The sequence below is a fragment of the Lagopus leucura genome, unplaced genomic scaffold, assembly GCF_019238085.1.
Source record: "Lagopus leucura isolate 7727_CA_CO unplaced genomic scaffold, USGS_WTPT01 Super-Scaffold_100001, whole genome shotgun sequence".
NCBI lineage: Eukaryota > Metazoa > Chordata > Aves > Galliformes > Phasianidae > Lagopus > Lagopus leucura.
The window spans coordinates 72,475,003-72,498,086 of record NW_024962262.1 but is presented as its reverse complement, the minus strand read 5'-3'; the positions used below and the strand labels follow the sequence as shown (position 1 = coordinate 72,498,086).

The window sequence follows — 23,084 nt, the reverse complement described above, 5'->3', positions numbered from 1 at the left end:
TAGTGGTAGTATTTTGTTTGCTGTTTTGATGTGAAAAATCATGATAAGCAGAAGTAGAATGAAAGTTAGGTTTCACAAGAGAATTGGTGCAGTTTATACCCACGTACCCTTATTTAAGTCACAGAACTATGCATTGCTTATATTTGGAGGCCTGTGACAAATCTTTCATTTGCTGGCTCTGCTTTAAAACCTATGAATCCTTGAGGCTGGGAAAGGAGCTGGATACATTTACGTATGCGTGCAGATCATCTCTTGATTGACAGTTTTCAGTCGCATCAGCTGTTCATGCTTAAACAGCTTTACGGGGTATATTTACATGGAGTATGTTGGATTAAGGCCAAGATGCTGTAAGTGGATATTTCATTATGTGAAAACTAAGCATTTGTTCATTTCAGTTGAACGTGTGTAAGTTGTACGTTGATGGCTCAAGTAAAACTGGGCCTAAAAAATTACAAAGTGCAGTACGGCAAAGAAGAAGAGGAAGGAAAAATATTCTAAAGAGTTGATACTTCATTTATTCTAAATACGTGTATGTATATAAAGAGGAATAGTATTTAAAATCTTAAAATTGAATCTTCATGTCCTTTAAAATTTGTGGAGCACTGTCAAGTAGACAGTCATAGCAACTGATTTGTTTCTAGGTCATTTGCTTATTGCTGTGTAGATAAAAATGTAGCCCAACTTAAAATTGAGACATTGCTTTGAAAGTTTAAAAGCATTCATGTCACAACTGAATGGGAATATGACAGCACAAAATAGTAACTTAAGTACCTGGTACTGTTTTAGAGAATTAAGTTAGGTATTTTTATATGTACACTTTCAGTGTTGGCCATGATTTCTGATGATAGTGAGCTTGTAGAATTACAATCTTGAAGAATGGGAATATATACAGGATTTTTAAATACAGTGTTTTAATTAGTAACCCTATCTTTTAAAGCTCATACTCTTTGTTTAGAAGTCTCATGATAAATGCAGAATAAAAAACAGTGGTATCTTACCAAAACTTTTGGACTTCTGGTAAGTCACTGAAATTGGATGAGTAAGATTTGTTTGCAATTTTCTGTCTATTGGGAGAGCCAATATTTGTATGCTGAGGTTCTGAGAATAAACGTGATTTGCATGCCTTAAAATGAGAAAAATGTGCTGTAATTATTCTTTAATACAGTAACAGCAGGAGTCATATGACTCTGCTGATACCAGTCTCAAGTTCAAAGTAGCTGGTGAGAGCTCAGGCCAGAAATTGAAAGGTTTTGTGGTTACTGAGGGTGATTCCTTTTACTTTCTTAATGCAACTTGGCTTCCGAGAGTGACTGATCTGGGGTTTCATAGATGCTTGATAATTTCTAAGCTACCTTTGGCTAAAGAATGGGAGCCTGTATAGGGTGAAAAACAAAAACAAATCTTTGGTTCATTGAGTATCACTTTATCTTTCTGTGAAGTGATGTGAAATTTGGGATTGTGTTTGTGTAGTTACAAGAGGGATTGATCTTGTTTGGAAGTGTGTGTTTTGCAATTGATTGCTACATCTTGTCCTGCACCTGCTAAGCAGAGTAGGACACTGTGGTTGTTTTTACTGTTGTTGCTGTTGTTGCTCCCCTCTCTTTTTGGGGGTGGGTTGAGGTGGAGGATGATTGGATTTAAAACAAGTAACATTCTGGCTTGGGCTTTGTTTTTTTCTTGTTGGTTGTGATGCGGTAGTATGTAAGTAGGAATAATTAACTGTCTGATCCTTAAGTTTCTGAAGAGCCTTTTTCTTGACCTTTGCAAGAAGACTCACATTTCAGTTGAGTGCGTACGGGACCAGTGTAGATCTACTGAACTAGAAGTAAGTGTTCAGAAGGATCCTGCCCTTCGTCCTTCATGCCACATGCTGAATAACTGGTAGCAGTTAGTGTTGGGGAAATATTGTTCTTGAAAGTAGAAGGGAAAGAAAAATAGTTCTGAGAACCAAGCAAGTGATCAAAAATGTGAAAATGCTATATTCGAGTTTGAAAAAAACATTGGGAATGATCACATTGTTCTTCACAAAAATATTGTTCATGTTTGGAAAAGGAAAAAAAGCCCATTGGTGTACTGCTCAATAACAGTAGTACTGGAACAGTGTAAATAGTAAGTACGTATATTGTTGCTTTTTTTTCCCCCGGTTGCATTGCTTATTAAGCTGTAAGAAATGCAGAGTAAGGACCTTTGGGAAGTTTTTAGGTTGGGTTGAGTCTTGCAAGTAATTGGGTGTTAGTTTTACGTAAGAGTGGAATGAAAAGAGTTGGGCGTTGTCTCATTCATAATATTCTTACTACAGATTTTGTTGAATTTATAGCTATTTTAAAGAATACTTTGTGTGACTGGAAAGACAAATGAGTAAAACAAAAAACAAAATCACAAAAAGTACCCCCAAACCCTGTTGCTGTACAGTGAAAAGAAAGCCAGGTCCACTGTCACTGCTCTGCATTTTGAAGTTCACCTGTTTTACATTACCTCAGAGACACTTTGGTAGATCTACTATAGTTTGTTCAGAGCTATTTGAATATTTACCAGGAAATTCCAGAAACTTACTAGGGCATCACCTTTTTATCACGTACTTGTATTTTGCTAAATTTTGTAGAAATAATGGATGCATTATCTGTGATTCCACATAGGTAACTGCATACCTGGAATCTCTTTTGTGAGATGTGGTATTGGCATAAAACCAGAACTGGATTAAAAAGGGGCAAATGCTTGGCCCATGATACAATTCCGTACTGAAGTGCAGTATGAGCTGGTTCTGTGCTTCCATTCCAGTTGGACTGATTCTGTCAGTAGTTCTGTCACATGTTTAACTGTATCCTTACAGGGATTTTTTTCTTGGCTGTTCAGGTCTTGACTGTGCAGATTTTCTTTTCATCCTTCAAAAGGAAGATGCCAAGAAAATAATGTAAGAGACAGGGATGCTTATTAGCAGTATTAGTTTTAAATACAGATAGTGCTTTGCATGAATTGGAATGCTTTTAGGGTTAACCACTATTTTTACATAGGTAACTCCCCCAGCAGGAGTTGTCTGTGCTGTCTTTCTGGCTGTTTTCTGCCAGCAATTGTGAGAAAGCAGTCAGAGGTGAGCTGAACAGTACTGCTTACTGAAAAGCAACCAGCTATCATACAGAAAGTGGAAGTTCTGCTTTTCACAGGTGGAGTCATTGACCTCAATGAATGATAACCTTGAAGTCAAGAGACTAGATTAATGCTCCACTTTCTCTACCTGAGATGAGAAATGTGAAAACATAGACAGCTAAAGTTAGACTCCTGCATCCATATTTAAAAAGAAGTTGCCTATTTAAAAAATAAGTAAGTTTTTCCCCTCCTCCAAAAGTACTTAGTACCTGTGATATTAAAGATTTAGTCTTTCAGCTTCACTCCCTGCTGGAGAGGAAAGAAATTATAAAACAAAAGTCTGTTTACCTGTTTCTGGGTTTTGTCATGGAAGTTTGGCCTCCTAGAGAATGCTACTTGACTTGTTGAGGAGTAGACCAAAGCATCTAAAATAGGAAATCATTAGAGGCCTCTGTTTTTATTTAATTTGCTTCTTCCTAAGAGAGAACAGCTTTGATAAGTTTAAATTCCTCCAGAAAGTTGTGCTAGTAGTTGCACAGTTTTCCATCTCTGGAACTTGAATGTGCACTTTGTAGCAGAATTAATTGAAATGCTATGTTGGGCAGAAGGTTAGGTGTGATGTTGATGTGAATGTGTCGTAGGGCCGTGGAGGTCTTGGATGGCAGCAGCCAGCAGCAGCTGACTTCCTTAGGGCTGCAGGGAGAGGGAGGCATGCAGAATTCCAGCTGCTGTGGCTGACCCTCCCTGTCCTGTCTTGGTGGAGCTGAGATGGCAGCTTGGTGGGCCATCAGGAGATAGGAGAGTCAGTGCAAGTCTGCACTTCCAAAAGCATAACACTTTTGTGCATAATGCTTCAAATAAAAGTCTGTTGTTTCAATGTATTAGAAAATAATTAATGCTCATTTTTTATCCTGATTTGTGGTGAACTTTTTGAAAAAAAAACAAAAAACAAACAAACAAACAAAAAAAAAACCAACAGCTAAACAACAAAGCACCTTTTTTGAGATAGTACTTATAACTTAATTTTTTTTCTTGAACACTGTTTTTCTAATGAGTAGTTGAGCTTCTGCAGCAATATCGCGAGGCTGAAGCTTGTTTCTGTTAGCTGTTTCTAATAGCAAAGACTCATTTAGACTTGAGCAAATATTTGATTTTGAACAAATGTTCAGATTAAGAAACATGATCTTAACCATTATAAAAATTGTTACACATTTAAGAAGTGTTAACCTTTTTCTGGAATTTCTGATTAGCCCACTGGGAATGTCCAAGTGAATACTATGAATTTAAAGTCTTTCTAGGTCCCTTAAAGTCATCAAATGGGCAGCTGGAGTGAAAAGGCACCTGCGGTGTTGGAGTGTTCAGTGTGTGAATGAAAAGCAGAAGTTCTCATGGGTAACACAGTAATGGGATGGCTAGGACTGCATTTAGTGCTGTAAATATTCACTGAGCATTGTGTATCATATTGGCTTTCTTGCTCAGGTGTGAGCATTTGTGTCCTGCACTTGGTGCTGTATAACAGACAGAGCTTTTCTGTCATGTTTTATATGCTTGGAGTAGCAAGCTTCTGTCATGGAGGGATGCTGTGCATGGCTTGGGTGACTTGTGAGTGACATCAGGAGTGGTGCGCAGGCTCTGAGGTGATGTGTAGCCTTTTGCAGAAATAGCAGCAGTTTCTTTACAGAGGAAGCTTCTTTCCTTGAACTCTGCACAGGACAATGCTTGTTCAGGAGTTTGCCCTTTACAGTTTTCTAGGAATCATGACTGAAGTCTTGTGTTCTTAACTACATCCTTGGGTTGAAACCTTTCATTGGTGCCTGGACGCAGCAGTGGGTTTATTTGGGTTTGCAGTCTGTGGAGACAGAATACCCTCAGTTCATCAGTTTCAACTGGCTGTAGCACTAGACAAGCCTGAATAGTAACTTAAATGTGCACTTCTTCTGCATCCTATTTTATAAATTATGCACTTGGTTGTCCTCTTTCTCTATCTCAGAATAGTTATGTTCTTTTTGGGGGTTAGGTTTGAAGGCAGAGTGAAAGAGGCCCTATGGTGGCTCTCTTAAGAGCCCATCCTTAGTAGTACTTGATAGTTATTTAATAGGGATTCTGTTGATGCTACTTCATCAAGTAGGATACAAGAACTATGTAAACGCTGGTCACAAGTCTTCCTGAAATTGGACATTGTGATGTCTTAAAAAAACTATTATTTCTCTGTTACTACTCAGTCTTCTGCTTCCTATTCAGTTCATCTCTTGATATATGGTTATTTGTACATTTATATTCACTGTTATTTCAGGGAGTGGTGACCACACGCATTCTGACAGTGTGATGCAAAACTGTTATGTCAAGCTGGTATAATTTCAGCTTGGGAACCAAAATAGGGTACTCTAAGTCTTGATTATGGAAGTTTTTGTCTAGGTGTGCATAGGGGAATAGTTATTCCTTTCACCAGATTTTAGGATGATGTCTACGTCTTAACATGTGTTGCAGTAAGTGCCCAAATATGAACAACAAACATGAAATTAACTATCCAAGCTTGTCAACATGGATGATTCTGTAAGACAACTTAAGGACATACTTACCAGATATTTTATGTCACTAGATGCAATTCAAATGTAAGTGAAGTAGTCTAGTTAAAACTTTCTGTACTAGGGAAAATAATAAAACTTGGAAAATAGCTTGAATCTGAGAATGTTTTTATTCTCACATTTTCATCTTGACGCTCTTAACTTTTTAATGTATTTGTTGATAAACTGTTACAACAATGATTAAATAAGAAAGCAAGAAACAGCCATTTGTTTTTATGAATGGTGGTGAGATATGAAATGTGTTGGTTTGACCTTTGCCAGTTATCGTGGCAATGGAGTTAGTGGATAATTTGCAGCACAGTATATTATCAGCTGTAGTGAAATTCTGTGGCCTTGTTTTTGATGTCCAGCACTCACTGATACTTGCATTTAATTTCCATTGACATTTTTGTGAGTTAAGTACCTAAATATCTCTGAAGATCCAGATTTCTTTTTGTAGTGCAGTCAGGGACAGTTCTTTACCATATTTGTTATAAAGATAGAATAGGTGACAGCAGCTCTTTTTCAGACATGGAAGACAGACTTGCTCTTGATTTCTACCTTGCCTGTCTACCTTGCCTAGCCATGACAGTTTATCAGTGCCTGTGTTAGTTCTTCCATTTTCTTTTCTTTTTATTTTTTTTTATCCCCCCATCTTCCTGTCTTTAAAACTTTGCTTGTAGTACAAATAGCTACTAAGGGATCTCTGCAGGTTGTTAAAACGTTTTTCTATATTATTGTGTTAGAAATATAGCAAATCTTAAAGCAGAAAAAAAAATTAGAAATTGAATTATATTTCATTGGCTTCTGAATCTGTCGTAGTTTGGTACACAATCCAGTGCTATCACCTTGTCTTACAGAATACTTTCTAACATCTTAGAACTTCTGTACTTGTGTGTCTTGCCTATATGAGGTCAATACCTTGCACTTGTTTACGCTACCTCCTGAGTATAAGGAGGATCAAGGTATGTGCCTTCTAGGAATTACTGTAGAAGGGTCAGGTTTACAAAGATGGACGAAGTTGATTTAATTCTTACCTGGTTTGTGGACGAAAACAATGTTTTATTTGGTTATGCAGGTAGTAAAGCATTTGTGTAGAGAAGAAGCATTATAACACTGTTATTATCGTCCTCAGTTCATTGCTTTTTCACCATTCCAGTGGAATAAATAACCATTTCTGATGATACTCTTAGATCTCCCTACAGGCAGCAGCAATTACAGAAGTACAATAAGTGGGCTGAATACAAACGAATTTTGATGGATTATGCTCTTCTGAATGCTAGCTCAGTGTAGGTAGATCCATTCATCTTTGCAAGGGACACTGAACATATCTAGATGGTGTGAATTGACACAGCAAGTTTTCATGTATTACTAAAAGTATAAATGCTTTAATCTGTCTTATATTAGCACAAGTTTTGACTATCTACTAATGTTTTAGAAATGATCAGATTTCTTTAAATGGATGAAATGTGAGAATGCTAAGAGAAGATCTTCACAAATCTATGGAATATTTGCTTACATATATTACATCAGTGCTCTTAATAAGCTAAACTAGGTAAGCATGCTTGCTGTCCTCTAGCAAAGAGGTTTGTGCTACCTTGGAATGCAAAGCTAAGTTTGCCATTTGAAATATTTCACTTAGTAAAGTTTATCACAACACCTGTGGAAAAGCAACTGATCTCCATCATACTTTCATTTATAATTTTATTTTAGGTGATGTTTCTTATTTTTATCTTAAGTTGCTTTTTTAAAGTGAGCAATATGATAACTCCTTCAAGGTTATAAAAAAAAAAAAAAAAACATCTGTAATTTATTTACTCTTGTTTCTTGAAAGTAAGTTATACATTTCTAAACTTTCCTGTTGTAAACTTAAGTAATTGTTATACAGTGCTGAGTAATTCTTGGAGTCTTATCTGTGTAAAATGATATTTCTGTACCATATAGAGTGTTTACTCTCAGAAAATGTTGTACAAAATCTAGTCTTTCTTTTAAGCTGAATGTTCACATCTCTGAAATTTTCTCTAAGATGTAGTTGTTAAAAATTGCCACGTTTAGATGTCAACAGAGAACTCTGATTCTGCTGTTAAGATGATTCTGGCAAATAACTGAAAAGGTACCAGGTAGTCTTAGGTAGTCGAGTTGACTAGTTTGTGAAGTATGCACGTAGTGTGAATGTATATATTCTGTGCTTGGCGATCCTCATTATCTACTAATTGTTCTTGCCCTTTGATCTCACTATGCAGTTGTTTGATAAGAGCATTAGCTTCCTTTGAAGCAAGAGCCCTGCAAAGAATCAGATTGATTTGGCCAAAGTCTTCAAGCAAACAGGGTAGTTTTAAATGATAGCTTCTGACATGTCTTCCTTCCTCCATTGCACCCTGATGTGTTTTTTTTTAACTTAAAAAAATATATATATATACATATATATGAATATATATATATATATTCACACTTGAACCTTTTCTTCTTTTTTTTTTTTTCCCCTGCCATTTTCACTATTTGGAACAAGACTTTCTCAGAACAGCAAGTCACAGTATCTGTAAAGTACGCCAAAAGAGGTGCAAGAGCAGATGTAGTCAGAAGAGATTTGAGAATAACATTTTACAGACAGAAATGCCCACTTCTGTGTTAGTAAATTGAATGTTCCCCATCACTGAAGCTGATCACATGGAACAGCACACATCTGTGTGAGTTAACCATCCCAGCCTGTAAAACTGGGTGGCTGCCTGAAAGCTGCATACTGGGATTAGTTCCTGGAACACGGTGACTACTGCATGTTCCCAAGAGCGTCTGGGCAAGAGTGCTTATTGGAATGGATTCTACATGTGCAGAGCTTAGTCCTGTTCTTGGGCACCTTCCTTGACCCAACTGAATGCACCAGTATAGATGTACACAGCTGTTAGTTCTGTGTATGAAACTATGAACTCCACTATTATCTTCTAGTTCTTAAAGAAGGACTGGTACAATTCCCTTTCCCTTTGGACTTCCTGTCTTGGAAGGATATTTCTTCGTCAAAACAAAAAAATGTTGTTGTTCTACATTTTGCTGTGTATATATAGAATGTATATAAACATATATATGAATATAACCTGTTTTCTTTTGTTTTGTTTTTTTGTTTTGTTTCTTTTTTGACCTGGAGGTGCAGAAATACTCCTTTGCTTCATTCTCAGTTACAAAGCCCAAGAGAATTTTGTGTTGCTTTCCTGCAGGGTTTCTATTTATTTTTATTTTATTTTATTTTATTTTATTTTTTATTATTGTGTTGTATTTGTTTTTGTTTTCCTCCATCTTCTGATAACTTTTATCTGCAAAGTTATTCTGTGGCTTAGGCTGAGTTTATGAACTTTATGGGTCTTCATGACTTTTCTTCTGAAAAAAAAGAGGTTTCCCTCAGGAAAAGAAGCTATTTCACACTCAAATCAATTGGTGGATTCTGCAACTTTAGTTCAGAATGCTGTGTTCAGCTTTGTACTGCAACAAATACATTGGTAGCAAGAGGCTCCAGGCAGCAACTGTTTGTATCTTGAGAAAGGCAAAAATTAGTTGTTGTGTTTTTTTGTTTGTTTTTTTTTTTTTTCTTCTTTATGTCTGGAGGCATGTGGAGCTCCAGGGGAAGGCAAGTAGTGAAACTTCATTCTTTCTTGGGAGAAATCCAGACGCTATCGGCTGCCATCCAACTGCAAAAATTCTGACACTCTGTTCAGAAAAAATGCCACCAAAATGTAGCTAGATGAATATTCCACTTTTTCAATAGAAGGCAGTTTCCTTAAATAGAATTTCGGAGCTAACTTTGTCTACAGCAAAGATTTGGGTTAAAAATTCTGCCAGATCTACAGTGACGTCTATATAATTGAAGTCTTTCACTCCAGCACCAGGTAATTGAGCTCAAGTCCATATTAAGAAAGCTCAGGACTAATTGGTTTCCTGTAACTGTGCAATCGATAGCCTGTATAGCTTTAATAAAAACAAACAAACAAACAAACTTATTTCTTCAGAAAGGATAGAGGACAGAGTACAATTCTTGCTTTGCGTGTGATTTACATTCTGGTTATGTTTTAAGAGTTTTTTAATACAGTTTTGTTTTACTTTGAATCACGTTTTTTCCCCACCCCAAAGATTTACTGGCAATATATTTTAGCCATCAAAAATCCACCTTATCCTTGATAACAGATTACCAATAGCTTTGTCTTTCCAAGAAGCTGCAGTAAGCCATTAGGAAGATGGTTAATCTCCCTCTTATCTAAAGCTTTTGATCAATTTAGAGAAAAGTGAATCGGTGTCTTATAATCAAGTCTGTGTAGCAGGCTACTTAGACAAAGGGATTGGGTTTCCATTCAAGATTAGATTCATGATCACTTATCTAATGAATCAGCTGCATTTTCATCGAATGTCGGGTAATTAGACAGGTATTGCACCCTTTCAATTAATGGGACCTCTCACAGACCCTTCTTTCCTTATCAAAGTCCATTCAGAATTATAAACTATCTGCAAGAGTTGATCAGTTCTTCAAGAAGAAGAAACGCCGTGGAGAATCATTGGAAGCATGGACATATATGCATATATTTGTATTCCTATTTAAAAACTTTTCAAAAGCTTTGTACAACTATGCATCTTTGATAACCAAATGATAAAGCTCCATACTATTTGAGTAGGAATTTTGGTCAGTGTTGAGAATGTCTAAAATTCTATTGCATCTGTGAAGATACGTTTGCTTGGTTTCTTAAAAATGACAGTAGCTCTTTTGTCCTTGATAAAGAAAGATAAAAGAATGTCCAGTGAGAGCTAAGTGAATAGGTGGGGGTGGCTTTATTTGGTCTAAGATTTATTGCTGTATTTATCTGTTTGTTATGTTTCTCCACAGTAGTATTTAATATGAAAGTTTGCTTGCTTTCTTAATTGGCATCCAGTAGCCCAGACACATCTGCTTATTTTATTATTATTTATACATGTCAAAGTTAGATATTTGAGCATTTTTCCTTTATGCCATCACTACAAGCTCATTTACATTTTTTGACTTTCAGTAAATAAATTTCAGTAAATAAAAGAATTTTAGCTTCTTTTAGGAGCTAAAACTTTCAGAGTTCTTTTCTGTTCTCTCCTCAAAGACGATATTGGAAACTTTGTAATCTGAAGATAAAAATTGCTACATAGAGTAGAAAAAGCTGCAGGAGCCTATGGGGTCACATTCTTGTGTGGAGTGGCTCATCCCATGACAGGAACATGTGCTGACTCCTTTTGGACGATGAGCACGGTCTAGGTCAATCTTTCAATCTTTCGTTCAAGAGGATGACTTTGGGACATGCTTATGTAGGTAGCCAGTTTAGGTTGTATTGTTCTTTGTCTGTTCTGCAGTTGTGCAGCCCACAGTGAAATAATTACATTTAAGGAATGTTGTCTCTGTTCTGAGTCCTTCTAATACTGTCCACCCATCATCAGTCTCTGCCAAGCTCTACTTTTGTAGCATAAAGTTTAACTGTTGCTGATATCTTGAAACACAGGATTATTGGCTGTTCGGTTCAACCAGTACAGTCCCAGTCTGAAGAGTACAATGTTCCTTCTCTCAAATGGTGGCAGAGGAAGTTTTGCCACTTCTGTCCACTCTCTTTAGTTCCTAGACATTTTGTATAAGCAATCTCTGCTTATTCTTTTGTGGTGGAGAGGAAGAGAGAAAAAGGGCAACTTCTATGTGATGTCTTCTGTTTGTACAAAATAGGAGTTCGTGCAGTTGTTAATAACTGTAGTGTTTCTGCAAAGTTTTATAGAAGTTTTCAAAAGCCTGACTGAGACTCACTGACATTTTGAAACAGTTTTGTCTGGCTATTATACCGTGAACAACACCGTACTGCTTTCAACCCAGATGCTTTGGCAAATACCAGCTTCCTGTATTGCTGCTGCTTGGCATAATGGTTGATGCTACAAAGCAGCAGCAGGTGGTTTGGATTTTTTTCTGCTCATTTTGCACCAACTTCTTCTTCTTCTTTTTTTTTTTTTTTTTTTTTCCAGTGGCAATATTGCTGTGTTGTGTTTTTTTTCTTTTTCTGCTCAGGATTTTAAACTCTTTGCATGCACTTGGCAAAAGTTTTGCTCAGTGGCAGTGCACTGGTTGGGAATACTAAGTTACCTAGCTCACATTTTCCTTTGAAGGTGTCAGATACTAGGTTTTAATTATATTTTCCCCCCCAAAATTAATCATTGTAGTAACAGAAAGTCGTATTACTTTGAAGATTGTTTTATAGCTTGATTTCTGCTCCTGCTGTCAGTAACATTCCTTCTGCACCCCTTTCCAAGCATCTTGGGTCTTGTGAGGCCCCATCTGGAATACTGTGTCCAGGCCTGGGGCTCCCAACACAAGAAGGATGTGGAGCTCTTGGAACAGGTCCAGAAGAGGGGCCACTAAGGTGATCAGAAAGCTGGAGCACCTCTTCTATGAAGAAAGGGTGAGGGAACTTGTTTAGCTCAGAGAGGAGAAGGCTCCAGAGAGACCTCTTTGTGGCCTGCCAGTACTTGAAGGGAGCATATAAACAGGAGGGGTACATCTGTTTATGAGCGTGGATAGTGATAGGACAAGGGGGAATGGTTTTGAACCAAGACAGAGGAGGTTTAGGTTAGATATTAGGAGGAAGTTTTTCACACAGAGGGTGGTGACACACTAGAGCAGGCTGCCCAAGGAGGCTGTGGATGCCCCATCCCTGGAAGCATTCAAGGCCAGGCTGGATGTGGCTCTGGGCAGCCTGGTCTGCTGGTTGGCGGCCCTGCACATAGCAGGGGGGAGTGAAACTACATGATCTTTTCAACCCAGGCCATTCTATGATCTTTCCCACAAAAGATTAATGTAACCATTGGTCTGAGCCTGCTTTTTCAGTTTTGAGAAGATGGACACTTCAAACTGCTTCCCTCTTACCTGAACATCTACTTGCTGAAGGAGCTGTTAAGATGCACATCTCCAAGAGCATGTTTGCCAAGGTCCTCACGTATGGTAGCTGCCTGCCATCCAAGGAGCTGAATGTTTTGTCAGCAAATGGTTATATATGCCGGTTCATTCCGTAAAGCATAGTATGCATAGCTGAAGAGATAATGTGCCTTACTGCAGTACTTCTTGGATTAGAAAGTTTCCTGTTAGAAAGGAATTAGGAAGATAGTGGTTTATTTTGTTTTGCTTGGTTTTGTTTTTATTTTTTTAAGTAACAGATCTTGTTGTTTCTAAATCAGTTATAATTGTTTCATTCTCTTTTAGAGAATGACATTGAAACTTCAATTGATCTTTTTTTTTTTTTTTTTTACCTGCAATGCCTAGACTCCAGGTGAAATGATATGTTAGGAGATCATGGCTTTCTGCATTACAGTACAGTTATCTGCTGCCTGTAAATGTAATGTTCAGTATGTACTCATGAAATGGAAGAGTACTGTGATCAGACCACTGACACAGTTGTGTTTGAAACTCTGTGAGGATTAAAAGCCTGCTGGGGTCAGAGCTCTGTTAGCATTTATGCTACAAATTGAACTTCTGATGATTTTTCCACAGATCATAGCCATTAACTGAACCCTGAAGAACTGCTTGTCTGTTTAGAGTTTAGTGTTTACGTACTGTTAACAATTTTACATAATCCCCTTTCCTTAAAACACTCAAGACTCATTCCTTAGGTGAAATGTTTTTCTTCCTCTGCAACTCTGTGGAAGCAAAAAAAAAACAAAACAAAACAACCACAAAAACACACCATAAAAACCAAACGCAAAATGTTGTCTCAGAAAATCTCAGTCAGATTTTCTTAGGTGTAGCTTAGATGTCCTTCAGGGAATGGTGGAATGACTTTTTAAATTTATTTTTATTTGCAACCATTTTTGCGCTCCCTTAAGGAAGAGGTCTTTTCTGGTGGCCAAAGTTTGCTTGTACTTTGCTATCTTTTTGTTTCTTCCCATATTGATGCTGCCAGTGCATCTGGTGGGCTGTTCTCTTACCTTGTTCTGAGAACTGGCATGTAAAACCATTCAGAGAGCAACAGAAAGAAAAGCTGAAGTGCTACGGCTTAAGCAGGGCAACAGGAACAGAATGTCTTTGGTTTATGTATCTTCCACAATATCCCTAGAGGAGAAAGGTAGGGGAAGGAGGAGCCATGTCATAGTAAGCATGATCTCTATCCTCTGGTTAGAGATTCTGAAGATTTATAGATATATTTAGATGAAAATGTAGACAAAATTTAAACTTTTATCAGTTTGCACAGCTTTGGTGTTTGGGTAGTGTTGTTGTCATTGGTGTGAAAAAGGGAAACATTTAAATTTTTTTTTTCTTTTTTATAACTGTCCTGCTTAGTTTATACTAGATCATAGAATCATAGAATGGCTTGGGTTGGAAGGGACCTCGAGGATCATGAATCTCCAACCCCCCTGCCACATGCAGGGCCACCAACCTCCCCATTTAATACTAGACCAGGCTGCCCAGGGCCCCATCCAACCTGGCATTGAGTACCTCCCGGGACGGGGCATCCACAGCCTCTCTGGGCAGCCTGTGCAGCACCTCACCACTCTCATAGTGAAGAACTTCCCCCAATATACAACTTAAATCTTCCCTCCCTCAACTTAAAACCATTTCCCCTTGTCCTGCAGATATCTACCCTTTCAAAGAGTTGGCTCTCCTCCTGTTTATAGGATCAGTAAAGTCTCTAAAGAAAAAGCGAGTTATGCTTGAATAATATTTTTCTTAGACTATAGTATTATCCTAAAGGAAGAGGAATAGAGGTTTGATAATTCTTTTTTTTTTTTCTTTTTTTTTTTTTCTTTCCAAACTTATGCTGGTTGGGAACAATGAATTTTCAGCAAGCCCCAAACACTTCAGGGTTGTGTTCTTGTTTGGATTAATGAAACTTGGCATCATTGTCTTTTGGTGGTTGCTAGCTGCAAGCATGTATTCAACCATACTATTTTTTTTTTTCCCTCTTTGAAAGCTACTACTTCAAAATGAGGCAAATCAAAAGAAGTAATTACTTAAAAGTGTGTATACCAAATACAGAAGTTACAAAGGCAGGAAATTAGTCTTTAAAATAAGCGTTTTGGAATTGTGAGGTCCCACTGCACTTATGAAAACTGAAGTTTTATTTCTGATTTTAGTTGTATTTTAGATGTATTTTAGTTGTATTTTTCTGTAACCAGCTAGATACAGAAGCATTAGAGCTTTTTACTGGGAAATGATTTAAAATCTGAATCTAGCTTGTCAAGAAGTATGGACAGACTTGAGACATGTATTGTAAAATGCCAATCTCAGGATATCATTTATCAAGTTATTGAAAACACAGCAGAAAAATGATTTCATTACAATTCCATAACTTTTAAATATTTTATAAAAGAAAGTAGCGCTGGTGCTCCCAGTCTACTCTGGAGTAAGTAAAAAAAAACAAAACAAAACATTTTGAATTTTATTATTTTTATAAACTGTGGATTAATATGGACTGCATGCTTATGAATTTTTAAGTATTCATTTTTTAGAAAAAATACCAGAATTTCTGTTACTATGACACGATGTGAAAATAGTATGCCATCTCCAAAAGCAAAATAACTGCTTTGTTAGTGGCCAGAACTGGACTTAAACTTCTGTTTGGGTGAAATAACCATTTTAAAATGATAGAGGAAATCAGCCGTGACCCAGGGTACTTACAACAGTAGATTCCCCTTAATCAAACTGTATTTATTCATTTTTTTTTTCTTCAAATTGTCACTTAGTTTTCTATTGTTGTATATTAAGTCTGCAAAGTACTTTTGTTTGGCATAATTAATTATGTCAGTGCATTGACCAAATCCTGCAAGTGGGAGAAAGGGTCATAGCATAAATTCTGAAAATAGATGCTTGCCTATGTGCAAAATCATTTAAAGTAAAGCTGACTGTAAAAATTAAATGTTTTTGCCTGTATCAAATGAAACCTACTCATTAAATATGATTATTTAACTGTGCTGTAGGGGTAGGAAGATTTTTCTTTTTATTTATTTATTTATTTTTTTTTGGTAAAAGATTATTTTGCATCATTTGGTGGTACTGTATTTATTCAAACTACAAAAGTATTTTCAGATCCTCCCCCTCTCTCCTGAAAGCTGTTTTCTTTGGTCAGGTATTGAATAATTTATATCATGTGAGACTATTGCACATGATGTATTCATCTCTTGTTTAGCTCTTACATTAATGGTTTGGCATGCTAGCTGTACATTGATATGGTAGATGCTTTCCATTTTTTCTGTACCAACTGTTTAAATATATCTTGTGTCTCAGTAACTACAAATGGGAAATGACTTGAATTATTCTATTTCCCTTGATGGTTTTTGTGAGTAGGAAAAGATTCCTTTTTTTTAATATATATGTGTTTGTACTGTAGATTTAATGAGGGGTTTAAAAATTATTCACATAGTTACGCTAACTTTCCATTGTGCTCAGCTGGAAAAGCGCTCTGAATCTAAAATGTGAAGTTGAGACATTGGGCTTCATGTTAGCTATAGGCATTGTTTAGGTACAGCATTTTTGTGTTTTCTACCTCATGCACAGTTCTACAGCTTGCTGTGTTGCCGTGCAGCAGGTAATTTATGTTCGGTCTTCAGTTTTGGACTCTCAACGGAAGATTGTAAGTAATGTTATTTGTCGTCTTTTTGGAGGTGGGAAAAAAAGACACGGCACAAATACAGGGAACTCTTACTTAACTGCTGATAAAAGTATTACTTGGAGAGGGCAGTTGAGCAGACTAGCAGGATTAGTGCTGCGAGGTATTGGCCCAGGATGGATTGCTTGGAAAATCTTGTAAGCCGATGGTCAGATAACGCTCTTCTGCTTGCTGCTGCTGTGCAGTACAGGGTGTGCTGCTAGATGGGCATAAATCAGAAAGCACAAATTTAGTTTAAAAAGCTCCAACAAGATGCAGAACAGATTGAATTGATTTTTTGCATCTGTCGGTGGGGCTGGTGCACATACTAAGGCAATTTTATATATTTTGGTCATATAAGGAAATAGTAATTTTCCTACTGATAACATGTTTGAAAAGAATTAAATTTTTGGGCTGAGGGAGCCAACAGAATTGTCAGGCTCAGTCTCTGGAATCTATGTTTTCAACACTTAAAAAAAAAAAAAGTAGATTCTGTGGTTCATAGCTGCCAAATTTTGCACGTCTGAGTGACTGACAAAGAAATAGGGAGCCCTCCACCCTTCGGTGGTGCCCTGGGTTGGTGGCTGGGAGGAATGGTGTCACTGTCCTTGGGTGGCTTTGAGAGAGGCTGGTGTGTGTAGCAGGCGGTAGAGCCGGGCTGTGCAGTTGCCTTCCCCCTCCGAGGCGGTGACCGCAGGGATACGTGGGTCGGTCATTGCGCTGGACGCCTCATTTTGAGCGCGCTGAGCGGTGGCACTTCTCTGACTGCATCTATCTGTGTGCGTGTGTGCGGAAAGCCAGCTGAGGGGTGCTGGTGGTCAGGGCGTGTGATGGTTGGTCTGTGTGTATCTGCTGCTGTATGCAGACGCAGAACTGCAGGTATTCTCTCAGACTTCTCACAATTGTCTCTCCTATTCTCCTAGTTTTTGTAACTGGGGGAAGAAATGGGCTTGTTCTCCTTGTGACACACATTTCCTACGTGCAGTCTTAACCTGGTGGTTCTGTTTAGTCAAATGAGCTGCAACTCATTTATTTAAGATCCGTCAGCGGGGTGAACAGTTAAAGGAGATTCTGTCTTTAGTCTTTTTCCTCCTAAAACGCAAACAGAAAGGAAGCAGCCCGCGCCAGCCGACGCAGCTTATCAGCCTTATCATTGTATCAGGGGATCTGACTGCACACCGAAAGGGAACTTCCCCCCTCTATTCCAGGTGTCACAGTGAAAAGTCCCCTGAAGCCTTTTTTAAGAGGGAATCTCGCACTCGGGAGCTCCCGAGCGCTGCCTGCGTGACCCCCCCGACCCCCCCGGCCATGAGAGGCGCCCCCAGGCCGGGCCGCCGTGACGCCGCAAGTTCGAATCCCGCCCGCAGCGCTGAGCCCTAATCCCCGCGTATCGTGACTGCGCGGCCCTGCCCTTGCTGCGGGGTTGAAATGTAGAACATGCCTGTAATCCCCGCTAGACGCAGCAAATTTCGCTTTAAACTTGAAAGTGTTAACAGCAACTTGAAAATGTGACAAAGCTCAATTTCGTGGCTTGTTTATTGCTTGTTTTCGGATTGGACAATAGCCGGCAGCTCTGCCCTGGCAACTGCGGGATGCGATTTGCATAGCCCCGCCTGATTGGCCAGCATGCCGGCCGCCTCTTCCAATCAGCTGGCGGCGCCGCCGTGGTAGGCTATGCTAATTGCCCGCTGTTGCTGGGGTTCCGGCGGTTTCTGCGCTCCGCTCTCTGCATTGTGCAACGGGCGGGAGCGGGGCTGAGGGCGGGAACGGGGCGTTCAGCGCTGTGTGTGTCCGTGTGTCCGTGTGTCCCGGTGTGCACCTGTGCGTGGGCACGTGCTGTGCAGTGGGTATGTACCAGCGCCGGCTAATGGAAAATAAATCTTCACCGCCAGTGCTGTGCGGATGGAAGAGTGCCGTCACTGCGCGTTCCCACTTCTTTCTCTCTCTTTCTCCCTCTTCAATTAAAGCGCCTGACATCGCGATAGCCGCGTCTGTGCAGGCAGCTGGCTCGGGGAACGTCCGTCGGGCAGCTTAGCGCCGGCGCCCTGTAACCCCTGTTCCCGAGATACGTATCTGTGGATGGTGGGAATATAGAACCAGCTATTTCTGGAATACACACTTGCCTTTAAAAAAACGGTGTGTTCACGTTATCTTTTTTTCTTTTCCTCGCAAAAAAGTCCCCTCAGCTGTAACTGCGGAGTCTGGGTTTCTTTGGTCTCCATGTCATTCCTGCCTAAGAGCGTGAGGAAATCTAATTTTAAAGCATTTTGTTGTTGTTGAAGTCAGCTTTCCAAATCTGCCCTTCTCCCGTTTGACCCCGGGTTAGCTTGCCTTCAGTCCTGCTCTTCCCAGGGTGAACCCTCTCTCAGGGTTCCTCATCTGGGCAAGCCGCAGCCTTTCTGCACACAGATGCTCACATCCCTCCTGCCAGCGCGTTACTGAATGGAGTAAATCTATCTGCATACATTCCGCATCCTTTTTTGTTGTTGTTGTTTTCTGTCTTCCCCTCACAGATATTAATACATATATGAGGCTTGGTACCACCTAGCACTTAGCAGTAATGGAGGAAATTACTCTTGCTGGCGTATTTGTGACATATCCCTGTTGTCAGCAGATCTGGTCGCCCTTGAGTTCAGCTGCAATGGGAATGTTGCCAGAAGTGGTACAACTTGACGACATTTTTTTTTTCTTTGTGCCATGTATTTAATGGAAAACATCCCCACGCAAAAAGTATTTGATTTTCATAAATTCTGATTGATTGGCTCTTAAACACCAAGAGAACATGCAGCGTTCTCGTGATGCAGTGCTTAGAGTTGGCTGAACGAGTGTGAGAGCGTTGCTTTAGATGAGCAATAGTCTGCAGTCTTTTCCAAGTCAATGTGCCATGAAGACCAGAGCTTGCTGTCAGAGTGACCTGTGATTAAATCCAGTTTTTATTTCGGTGGAGTTTTGTTTTAATTTTTCAGCTGTACTTGGTGGTTCCTAATGCCTTTAAGAAGCTAAATATCCAAGATATAATGTAATTTGTGTGCACTTGGAGTTGGCTTTTGAGGGCTTATGGAATGTAAGTGTAGGGGTTCCTTTGTAGTGTGTTTAATGGAGTGACTTCGTACAACCATGTTGTTTTAAACTTTGTCACCAAGTTGCTGTGTTACTGTAACTTATGAGGTATTCTCCCTTTCACTTTTTTATTTACTGAATTTGTCAGTGGTGTTTTTTTTATTCATGTCTGCTTTTCACGGGTTATGCTGGGAACTGATATATAGGTGTGGGCCTTTCACCTAATTAATCCATTTTTCATTGTCTTTATGTCCATGTTATGTAAATGATGGGATTGTCATTAAATTAAGAAACTTATAAACTGTACAGCTGCAGTTATAATTGTGTGAAATTTTAAACATAAGTTTGTGGACGGCAAAAAAGATGAGAATATTAAGGTTGGCTCTTTTTCACCGACATCTGTCCTCTGAAAAACGAATATTTGCTGTTTTGAAGATTTTTAATAAATCTTTCCCAGTTTTTAAGCAAATGTTAGTCTTTTTTATTAATAATTAATAAAGTATTGATTGCTCAGGTATTCTGATTTGTGTATTTCATTTGGCACAATTAAAATGCCATATTGGGCTGAATCATCAGCCCAGACTTCTTGAATTTGACCTGTGTTTCTCAAACTAAACATTCATGATGAAGTGTTGGACAGAGTTGCATTGTGGTAGGAAAACTTCTGGAGAACATATTATTAAAAAAAAAAAAAAAAAAGCTTAAATACAAAATATGCCCATGTATATACAGGTATGCAATAGAGAATTTTTCTTCTCTAAATACTAGATTATCCTATCTTTGAGGATCACATGAAGGCATGCGGTCTAAAGGGAGCTTAAAAGTAATGAACCAGACCCCTAGTAATAGAATAAACAAAATGGCTGGACTGAAGCCTCTCATTCATTTCCTCATGTCCATATCATTGCCACTTTGCAGGAAAGCAGATTGCTTTCCTGACCAGAGGGAATGGTTTCAAGCTACGGCAGGGGAGATTCAGGCTGGACATGAGGAAGTATTACGTTTCAGAAAGGGTGGAAACTGGAATGGACTGCCCAGGGAGGTGGTGGAGTCTCCGAGCCTGGGGGTGTTCAAGGAAAGGCTGGATGTTGTGTTGAGGGACATGGTTTAGTAGGAGCTATTGGGAATAGGTGAACGGTTGGACTGGGTGATCTTTTAGGTCTTTTCCAACCTTGGTGATTCTATGATTCTTTTTTTACTATTCAGCAGAAGCATCAGATGAAAATGGCAGGTCTGTAACGAGCAACAAGAAGATGTTGCTTAATGAGTAAGGGTTGCTCTGAGTAAGCTGCAGAGCCTTTTGCCAAGGGATGTTCTAGAGATGCTGAAATGCCAAAAAAAAAAAAAAAAAAAAAATCATAAATCCATAGAGGAGAAGAGTGAAGTATATTATGTTAATAACAAGGATTTGGCTTTATGTAACTCCTGAACTGGAGACTAGAAGAACATGCGTGGCACATACTGCTATATGCTTGCCCTGTTGCTGTCCTCCTGGGTGACTGCTGTTGACAACTGTCAGACAGGATAGTGATTCTGAATGGAACTGTGATTTGGTATGTGGAGGAATTCCATGTTAGTGTCCCATTGTTAGAAAGAACTGTGCTTCTTAGTCCAATATGAAACAAGTACCCCTTTTGCTCAGTTTTGTTTGTGAACAGAAATGAACATCTTTCAGACCTCTCTTACGTGGTTTACTTTTCCTGAATTCTTGAAACTTCCTATTAAGCTTCTCCTCTGTAGAGCTCTGTGAAGCAGATCTACCTATAGTGTGTGCTCCTGGTCTTTATAGAATTCTTTCTATTTATATAAAATCAGAAATTTAACGCCATGAAACCTTTTTGTCTTTAACCTGCCTCTCCTTGTTTTTTTCTTTAGATAAAATAAATATCAGTCTCATAAGAATACTGCAGAAAGAAAATTATATGGGTACAAAACCAATGGCTGCTATGTAGAATATATTTACAGATAGTAATAACTCTATTTGGGGGCACAGTCTTAGGCCAGGTTGGATGAAGCCGTGAGGATTTGGTGGGTGGCAGCCGTGCCCATGGCAATGGTTTGGGGCTGAGTTCCCTTCAAACCCAAGCTATTTTATAATTCTGTGATATTATATTAAATACAATGAAAATAAAATTAGTGGTATGGCAACCTATTCAGTCAGCATTACATTCATTCTCTCTTTTAAACTAAATAGGTTATTAGTGTAGCTAGATAGTACCATGATTGGTTTACATAGAGGCGCTGAGGAAGTATTCTGTTGTTCCTAGCTTCTTCAATTTTCTTCAGTTGAGTGCATACCTAGGTGCAAGCTTCTGGGCTTTGTGGAGGCCTGCACATACAGGTTTCATTCTCACCGTATACTTTTGGAGTGGCAGACTTTCTCAGATGTGTGCTTTTAGGCACACTACTTCTCAAGAATAGACATTGCAGATTTCTCGTGGAGCTTAGGATTTTGGGGGTTAGAGTTAGCATGCTAATGTTTCCTGTAAATTTTAGCTGAGAATTTTGGTGATCTTGGGCTCCTTCTATGAAAAAGTAATTTCACTTTCTTTGTTCTAAAATTCCCAACAGTTTACTCAACGTAATGAAGCAGATTTGTAGTGTTGCCGGTGGATTAACTCCTAAGCTTCTCTGTTGTATTCCATTTAAAGAATTTTATATTTGTGAGTTTTAGAAATTCCCTTCTCTTCACTTGTTGTGGGAGGATTATGGAGAGCATTGGGAATGTAATCCTAGTTTGATGGTACCAGACTTCTGAGCTGGTTGGGTAGAGGTGTGTACCACAATCTCTCTCAGTCACAGGTGTTAGCCCCACAGCATTTCTAGAGCAGAGTAGAGTTGGTGTCCCATGGAAGTAGAGGTGCAAAAGCAGCAATGTTTGCGTGTAATTCCTGCCCAAATCCACCTCCTGCCTTAGGTCATCTAGGGCAGAGGATAGCCGGGGCGTACATGACACTTTCACAATTAATGAAGCTTCTCCTAGCTTTTCTTTCTCATTTCTTCTGTCAAATATCCAGGCACATGGCAGACGTGTCATGTCAAAGATCTGCAAACTGTTGGGAAAGATGTCACCCAGAAGTAATTTTTTTCCCTTCCTAAATGCTTTGTCTTCTCTGCAGCTTACTCCCTCCATTAGGAAAGAGTGCAAGCAAGAAAATTCTGTGACCTGGGTGCATTGCGAACAGGATTCAATAATGTTCTTGCTTCTAAGTTTAGGACTTAATTTTGCTTTGAGCAAAGGTAGCATTTAGTATTTCTGTACAGGGAAGTTGACTGAATAGTTATTGTAGAATAGCTTCTGAAGGAGCCATTCTTAATAATATAATTCCTCCACAATAATATAGCTCCTCCAGAGGAAGGATATTTATAACGGAGTTGTTTGTTCTGCAGTTGCTGCTGCAGGTAATTTTCCTTTGTTCATTGGGTTCTCTCACAGCCTTCCTCATTCCACAGCAAGCTGAGTTAAATCTGTGTACCCTCGAATCCTCATGTGGTCGTTTTAAATGTACTGCATGAGGACAATAGGCAAAACAGCATTTCAGCAAAGCAGTAGTTCACTTGGAGTTCAGGTTGGCATTTGCTTATTGCTTAAAAATGATTGATACAGACTACAAAATCCCAAGTGCTTGACATTTATTGTGCTTTGGCAGACGTAGGTAGTCTGACTTTTCTTAAATGGGGGGGTTCATTGGAACAGGGTGTTCTCAAGATCCAGGGATTTCTCTCTTGCTAATTGTCACTGCCTCTTTTAGGATAACCATTC

At 38.9% G+C, this 23,084-nt stretch overlaps 1 protein-coding gene across 1 annotated transcript in view; it reads left to right on the top strand.

Annotated features, from left to right (window-relative positions):
* The window catches only part of DYRK1A (dual specificity tyrosine phosphorylation regulated kinase 1A), an 84,514-nt gene that overhangs the window by 30,604 nt on the left and 30,826 nt on the right, over window positions 1-23,084 (top strand). The gene's annotated exons all lie outside the window — the stretch shown is intronic.